Source organism: Durio zibethinus, chromosome 15 (genome assembly GCF_047325235.1).
Source record: "Durio zibethinus cultivar Kanyao isolate XHJ-2024 chromosome 15, ASM4732523v1, whole genome shotgun sequence".
Classification (NCBI taxonomy): Eukaryota; Viridiplantae; Streptophyta; class Magnoliopsida; order Malvales; family Malvaceae; genus Durio; species Durio zibethinus.
The window spans coordinates 15,835,024-15,843,176 of NC_143176.1; the positions used below are offsets into that span (position 1 = coordinate 15,835,024).

The 8,153-nt window shown below is 30.5% G+C and overlaps 1 pseudogene; it reads left to right on the forward strand.

Moving 5' to 3' along the window:
- The first annotated feature begins 4,531 nt into the window (after positions 1-4,531).
- On the forward strand, positions 4,532-5,375 carry LOC111301828 (uncharacterized; annotated as a pseudogene).
- The last annotated feature ends 2,778 nt before the right edge of the window (positions 5,376-8,153 follow it).

The following is an 8,153-nucleotide window of genomic DNA, read 5'->3' on the forward strand; positions in this document are numbered from 1 at the left end:
AAGAAAATTGAAAAAACTCCACTTGATTTGAAGTTTAAACGAAAAATCTAAAAGAAAATTGATGGAGAAAGATGAAAAGTTTAGAAAATAGTGAGGATTTTTCTTTGGAGAACAAAGGGGTTTTCTCCATTGATAGGGATTGAAAAATATTTGGAAAGTAGAGAAATTTTCAAATATTTGATAATTTAAATTTAAGGGTAAAATAGCAATTTCATATTTAAAAATTATGATAAATTATTTAATCCTATAGATTGAAAAAAATTCCTTACTTTTTCAAAGGATAAAGTTATCCTATTGGTATAGGATATCTAATCCTTTTAATAATCCAATTCTTTTATTTAAGTGCATAATATACATGTGACAGAATGATTAGTATCTTATCTTTCAACTAATCTTATTTGCTTGATGCCGAGAATTGATGTTTGAGATGTGGTGATAAATTGTAAATACAAAAACTCACAAACCAGACAACTCACAAGAATTTAAATAATGAAAGAATATGATTATTAGATTAAAAGGGATAAAAGTTCACCACCAAGACTAGAAACTAAGAGATACAAAAATACCATCATAAGAATTTTAATTGAGGATAGAGAATAATAGAAGTTTACCACTTTAAGAAATTCACCTAAGAGATATAGAACTTAAAGAACAATCTAAAAGATTGCTTAAGGATAAAGAAAACTTTATGATGCCTTCTACCAAAGAAAAATAGAAAATATATAGGCTAAAAACATCCCTCTAAGCATAGAAACTTTCAGATTACATTGCTAGAATAGTGTCTAAAATCATAAGATTTGCATGTGAATATAATCTACCCATTTACTCCTGCAGATTACATGATAATGAATCTGACCACAATCTTATCCCTCTACTCTTTTAGCTAATGTGAACACAATTTCTTTATTTCAGCCCACTTTATTTTTGCATTTATTTAATGGATTTGGACCAAAGATAGGCTTATTTTATTTTTGGATAAGTTTACCTTAGTCTCAGCCCAAGTTGTATAATGTACAGACACTTTGGTGTCAAACTCCTCTGGTTGGAAAAGACTTGTCCTCAAGTATGAACTAGTATTCTCACCATGGTAGGGTGACAAACTAGCAACATTGAAAGTAGAAAATACTCCATAAGTGTCAGGAAATTCTATTTTGTAGGTATTTTTCCTAATGCATTGGAGAACTCTAAATGAACCATTTAGCTTAAGTTGTAATTTGCCAAACTTCCTTAAAGGAAATCTTTCTTTCTGTAAGTTAATCCACGCTAAATCATGTTCTTTGAACTTCACATGTCTTCAATGCATGATTATTGCCCTTTTATATTTTTCATTTTTTTATAAAATTTTATTCTGAATCTATTCATGAAATATTTTGATACTCTTGGCTCTTTTTTCTCCATCAAAATGTTGATTAGTATAAGGTTGAATTAAAATCAAAGGACAGATTGTATTCTTACCAAGAACAATTTTAAAAGGGCTAAAATTAATGGTTTGACTTGGTGAATGGTTGCAAGCAAACTTCACCTGAAGTAAAACAAGTTCCCGTTGTTTTAGTTTTTTTTTTACATAACTCCTTAAGAAAATTTCTAAGCTATGATTGATAACTTCAATTTCCTCATTGGTTTGGGAAAGATAAAAAAAACTATACTTGAGATTGGTGCCAAGCTTCCTCCAATGGGTGCGCAAAAAATGACTAAGAAACTTGGAATCTTGATCAGATACCATGAATCCAGGAACTTTATATAGCTTTATAATTTTCTTGAAACACAAATCAAGAACATGAAAAGCATATATAGTTTTAGTACAAGGAACAAAATGAGTAATCTTGAAAAAATGATCCACAACCACCATGATGGAAGCCTTATAGTGTTTCTCTATAAAGAATGCAACCAAATAATGTTTGTTGATCTTGATCTCATTTCCACGTTGCAACCATGACAACTTGTAGGATGGGGATGTTTCATGTTTTTTTAATCCAACTGCTGTATCAAGAGAGTGGATACCTCATTTTCAAAGCTGTCACTATTAATAATTATTTCACATATCTTATTATGAGCAATGCACTTAGTGTGAAATTTATTCTTGTGCAACCAGTCTTCTTTCTTTACATACATATCATTCAAACTGTATTGTATAACAAGTGAGGATTCAAGATCACTATAGGTCTCTTTAACATCTTTCTTAAAATCTTGGGGTACTTCAATAGGTTCTCCTTCAGCATCTTCAAGATCTTCATCTTCAACCAACATAACTATCTTGAGATTTGGACACTCATATTGTATATGCTCAACTCTTTGGCTCTTGAAGTCTCTTTGGGTTTAAGTGTTGACAACATTAGATTGTGGTTTGTTGGGAATGGTTCTTTCCTTCTTTAGTGGTAGATTTGAAAGAGGTTTGGTAGAAACACTAATCTTGGATGTACTTCCCTTTTTAATGTATTTTTTCATCGAAAGATCCCTTTGTTTCAAGTTATGAAGCCTAAAGAAGACATCTTATCAAAAGTTATCTGAAAGATACTTCCTCTTCAACTCTTTTTTTATCTTTTCTCAAGTTGTAATTTTTCTTTTACTTTCTCTTTCCTTTTGTTTCTTCAAAATTTTCCATCAAAATGATACATGCTTTCTAAGTTTGATGGCTACTAGCTTCACCTTGCGATGTTCAGGGGCATCATGGTATTCAAATATGCATTTTACCACGTGTTGCTAATCTAAGAATTCTTTAGCTTGCATTTTTCTTTTTAACTTAGGAATCTCTATTTTCATATTAAATATGCTAGGTTGAAGTTAGTTTCTGCGTAGATAGTCTCTAACTTACTGTGGGTGATATACGATGTTATCATCAGAATCGCTATTGTTTTCACGATATAGATTGGTTTTTCCTTCACCTTTTTTGTTCTTCTTTCATTGCCTCCTTATCTCTTCTCTCTCTTCTTGTTTATGCAGTTGATGTTGTAGTTGAAAGATCTATTGTCACATCTCCTCTATGAGGGCATCCTTTAGGTCAATAGTGGTAGTTGCTACCACATTGATATTGGCTTTAACCTCTTCTGTTGGTGTTTGACAACGATGATCTACCATAACTTTGATACTAATTTGATGTCGAGAACTGATGTTTGAGATGTGGAGATTAACTACAAACAAAAAGACTCACAAAGATTTGAATAATGACAAAATATGATTATTAGATTAAAAGAGATAAAAGTTCACCACCAAGACTAGAAATTAAGGGATACAGAAATACTACTATAAGAATTCTAATCAAAGATACAAAACAGTAAAAGTTCACCACTCTAGGAAATATACCTAAAAGATACAAAACTTGAAGAACAATATAAAAGATTGCTTAAGGATAAAGAAAACTTTATTATGTTTTCTACTAAAGAATAATAGAAAATATAAACTAGGAACATCTCTCCAAGCATGAAAACTTTCAGATTAGATTGTTAGAATTGTGCTTAAAATCATGGGATTTGCATGTGAACATAATCTACCCATTTACTCCTGTAGATTATATGATAATGTATCTGACCACAATCCCATCCATATTCATGCTTTACTTTTTCAGCTAGTGTGAACACAATCTCCTTAGTCCAACCTACCTTAGTTCTACATTTATTTAATGGATTTAGACAAAAAATAAGCTCATTTTATTTTTGGATAAATCTATCTTAGTCTTAGCCCAAGTTGTATGATGTGCAAACACTTTGGTATCATTGCCAAACTTAGTTTATATTTATTCGAGTTGATTAACTTTGTCTTTTGTTCTTTATTTCTTGCTAGAGTAATAGAAAAAAATTAATTTGGAAGAGGTATTTATAATAACCAATGGCTTATATATATATATATATATATATTCTTAGGATTATGCAATTTTTGTTAATTACAAGTCCAAAATCCTAACAAGGAAGTTAAAGTTAACTGGCTTTATTATATCAATTAAACTATTCACACCTAGTGTAGTGAGTCTTTCTTTTTCTTTTTATTATTATTTTGAATAAAACTTGGATTCACTGAAATACAAGTCTCTTGTAGTACAATATCATAAAGATCATCAAAAACTTCATCAACTAGAGAAGGCTTTCCTTCCTAGTTATGGCCAAATTTTCTTTCTTTCTTTCTTAAAAAAGGGTAACAAGTGACATGAAAATGACTAAAAAAATAGTACCTTTTCTTTTGAAATTCGTTGGACCTCCTGCTTACACAGGTAACACAGCCTTGCAGATTTTTTTATGAAACAAAAAGCACTAGAAGGTGAGGGAAAATTTTTTGTTTCAATTTCCAAACACCTTTTTTTTATCCATGGCTAACTTCCTTTAAGGATTATTAATCGTTGAATTTCATAAACATCAGTAGTCCACATTCCATACTCCACTTCCGTAAAAGAACAGATTCTATTGGTCCATTTACTTTGCACACGGATTTCAACCCATAATGCTTGATAGTCGTTGATATGCAATGATCCAGATTCACTCCTTTCAAAAGCCTTCATAAAGAAACTTTAAATTTTAAAAGTTTCTTGCCTCCCACAGATTTTTTTTCCTTCTCCCTTGTAAGTACCACCAAATTCTCTCTCTTTTTCCATTAATTTTGTCCTCTGTAATTAATTTGCTGTTGCTGTTACTTTCCTAAGAAACAAACAAAGAATATTACAACTAATTACGTTTCTTTTATGAAAATGGCTCGCACAAAACAGATAGCTAGGAAATCAATGGGAAGGAAGGCACCACGCAAGCAGCTTGCGACAAAAACGGCTCGCAAATCAGCACCAGCCATCGGAAGAGTGAAGAAGACGCACCGTTTCAGGCCTGGAACAATGACATTAAGAGAAATCATAAAGTAGCAGAAGAGCACCAAACTATTAATCCGGAAGCTTCCATTTCAAAGGCTGGTGAGAGAAATCACTCAAGATTTCAAAATGGATCTAAGGTTCCAAAGCAGCACCGTAATGACTCTCCAAGAAGCTGCAGAAACCTATCTAGTTGGGCTCTTCCAAGATACTAATCTCTGCCTATTCACACAAAAAAAGTCACCATTATGCCAAAAGATATTCAACTGGCGAAGAGGATCATAGGAGAGAGAGCTTAATAATGTACTAGTCTCTTTTTAGGGAAAGATCTGTTTCTAGAATCTTTGTGTTTGGTGTTCTTTATATGTAGATATCTTGTTTTAAGGTTTTTGATTGGTCATCTGAATGATGAAATGTAAGTTTAGGAAACTAATCAGAGTACTTGGATTGGATTAATCTTTGATGGCCTTTGTTTATTCTCTTACTGGATTGTGGTTGTCAGTTTGCCAGTTTATCCATTAGAACAGAAGGTTAAACCTCACACTAATCATAAAATTATAGCTTCTAAATCTTTCGATGATAAATTTACCCTGCCAATTGTGTTTCTTGATGGTTCTTTTTTGTCTTATACCCATTTCTTGTATGGTTAGAGATATTTTTGTTATGGTGTAAGATTAAACATATAACCTTAAGGGGATGTTTGGTTCAGGAAAATCCAAAAATTTCTTTTTAAAATTTTAATTTTGAGTATTTGATTCTTATATTAGTTTAAGGTTATCCTAATTTTAGAGAAAATATCAAATTTTTAACAGTATCCAAAAGTCTTGAAATTAGAATTCATCTCTTTTTATCTATGATATTTTATGATTCTGGATGAAAAATTATTTGAGTTTCACATTTAACCTAAATAAAAAATTACTTTTTTTTATGTTATCCTTTTAAAAAGTATAGTCTAGCAATGAAATTAATTTTTTTTAGAGTCAATTACAGCGTTTATAACAAACAAAATGCAGTAATTGTTCTTTGTGTGGTTTATATTTCATATTTCTATTACTATATTTTTTTAAAAGTATGCAATAATTTTTTAATGTGTGACTTTTGTTCAAACTTTATTATTGCATTTTTTTAAAGAAATATAGTAATTAATAATATTTACTGCATTTATTTGAGAAAATGCAGTAATTGATTGGACCTTTTCTACCATCTCAAAAACTTCATTTTGTCATCGGATTGTGATTTACACTTGTAAAGTGTATTGACGATTATCACTGATGTGATCATCTTAGAACAAACAAATGGAAAGTAAAGGGTCAGAAAACCATATTTTGTCAAGTCATCATGGTAAAGTTTAGAGATAAGTTTGCCGCTTAGCCTGCCTATCACCAGTTTTGCTTCCCTTAAGGCCCGTTCCTCCAACTGAAGAGCCACAAGTTTATAACCATTTTAAGAAAGAAATCAGCCTAGGATCTTCTGTTTTGTTGTTTGCCTTGCATTCAGTAACAATCCCTCGTGACCATTTTTCAAGGGGCTAATGATAATCGAATCACGATACCTTCAGCTTTCATCCATTCGCATGCTGCAAAACTCTGAAATGTTTAGGTTATTGTAATTGCCCCTTTTTTTTATTACCATTTTATTACTTTGTATACCAATGAATTTGCAAAGTGTTGATCCCATAACGTGGTGGGTCTCTTAGATCATCATATTTTAAAAATATCAATTATTGCGTTTATTTTAAAATAAATTTTAAAATAAATGCAGTAATAGTTCTTTGTAAATTTTTTTTCAAACATGTTAAATTATCAATTATTGTTTTTAAAGAAAAATGTAGTAATTGGCTCAAGTTATTTTTTAAAATAACTAATTACAGCATTTATTTATTCATTATGCAGTAATTTATTATTGTAATAATTTTAACATAATCAATTATTGTGTTTATTTAAAAAAACAATGCAATAATTGTTAATTGTTATTTTTTTTTAGAAAATCAATTACTGCATGTTTTTATATAACGTAATAATTGTATAATTTAAATTTTTTAAGTAAATTAAATATTGCATTCCTTTGAAAATAAACACAATAATTGATCACTATTTTATTTTTTTTTATAATTGTCCACTCAAATATTACATTATTTGTCGATTATATTTTTAATAAAATGTTGTTTTGTTATATTATCAAAAATATTATGATAAAAATATATGATTTAATAAACTCAAATTCTGAAAACGGGATATCATAAACATTTTTTCCTAGGGATCATACTTTCCTAATATCAAATTTTTCCTTAAAATCTAATATTTCGTAAACCAAATACCTCTTGTGATATGTTTTATAGGGTAAAATTATAAAACTTTTGAATAAAACAAATACAAATCATGTGGATCTTCACATGGTTTATTAAAAATGACATTTATTTAGATGAGAATGACATTTTGAACTTACAATCTGACTTGAAGTAGGGTTGGGTATTTCCCTACCCATGCTATTTAAAGTTTGGTTTAAAACTGTCTGAACATATTTACAAATTATCAAGCCATGTTTTGAAGCCAAACACTGATTTTATGAGAAGTCGGTCATTTATTTGAACCTCCTGCAAATCATAATTGCATTTTAAGGTAAAAATAAGTGTAACATTTTCTTTTGGGTACGGGTCAATTGAGCTACAGATAGGGAGTAGCCGTTTCATGAAACCCACCCTCTCTTCTCCAAAATTTGAACTTCGAGACCTCCAATATGAAAATTCAAGTTCTAACTATCGAGGCAGGACAAAAAACGCGACCATAATATAACATGTTTTCCGTGAATGCCAATTCGGAAACGCGACCTTAAACACGGTGGCTGTATTCATAGGTTATTGATGCTCATGATTCAGCTATATATCCAAAAACGTCGTTTGATGTGCACCTTTTTGCATGTTAGGAGCATAAGCCATGCAGAGATATGGTTTAGGAGTCAATTTTTCATGATGTAAATCTGCCATCTGAGCACTCATCTTCTTGAATATCCAGCTATACAGTTATTTTGGTGGCACTCGTTGGGTAATTATGTGAGCCTGAAATTGGTTTAGGATCAAGGTGTCATTGTTTAAATCACCTTCTTGGATGGCCTGTTTTTACGGTCATTACTCAATGTAGTTTGCATAGTAGTCTCGACTTCTATGTTGTTTTACAAGGACAATTATGCCACTTTATATACATCTTAGATAACCTTGAACAAAGATGATTATAAATTTGGTGATCAATAAAATATGACCATTACGCTTTAGAGTTTAGAAGAACAAAAAAAATATAATAGTCAAGGATGATTATGAATGACAACTAGTTTACTTTCATCTTGTAATTTTCTTTAGAGTTTAGACATTTGGTTT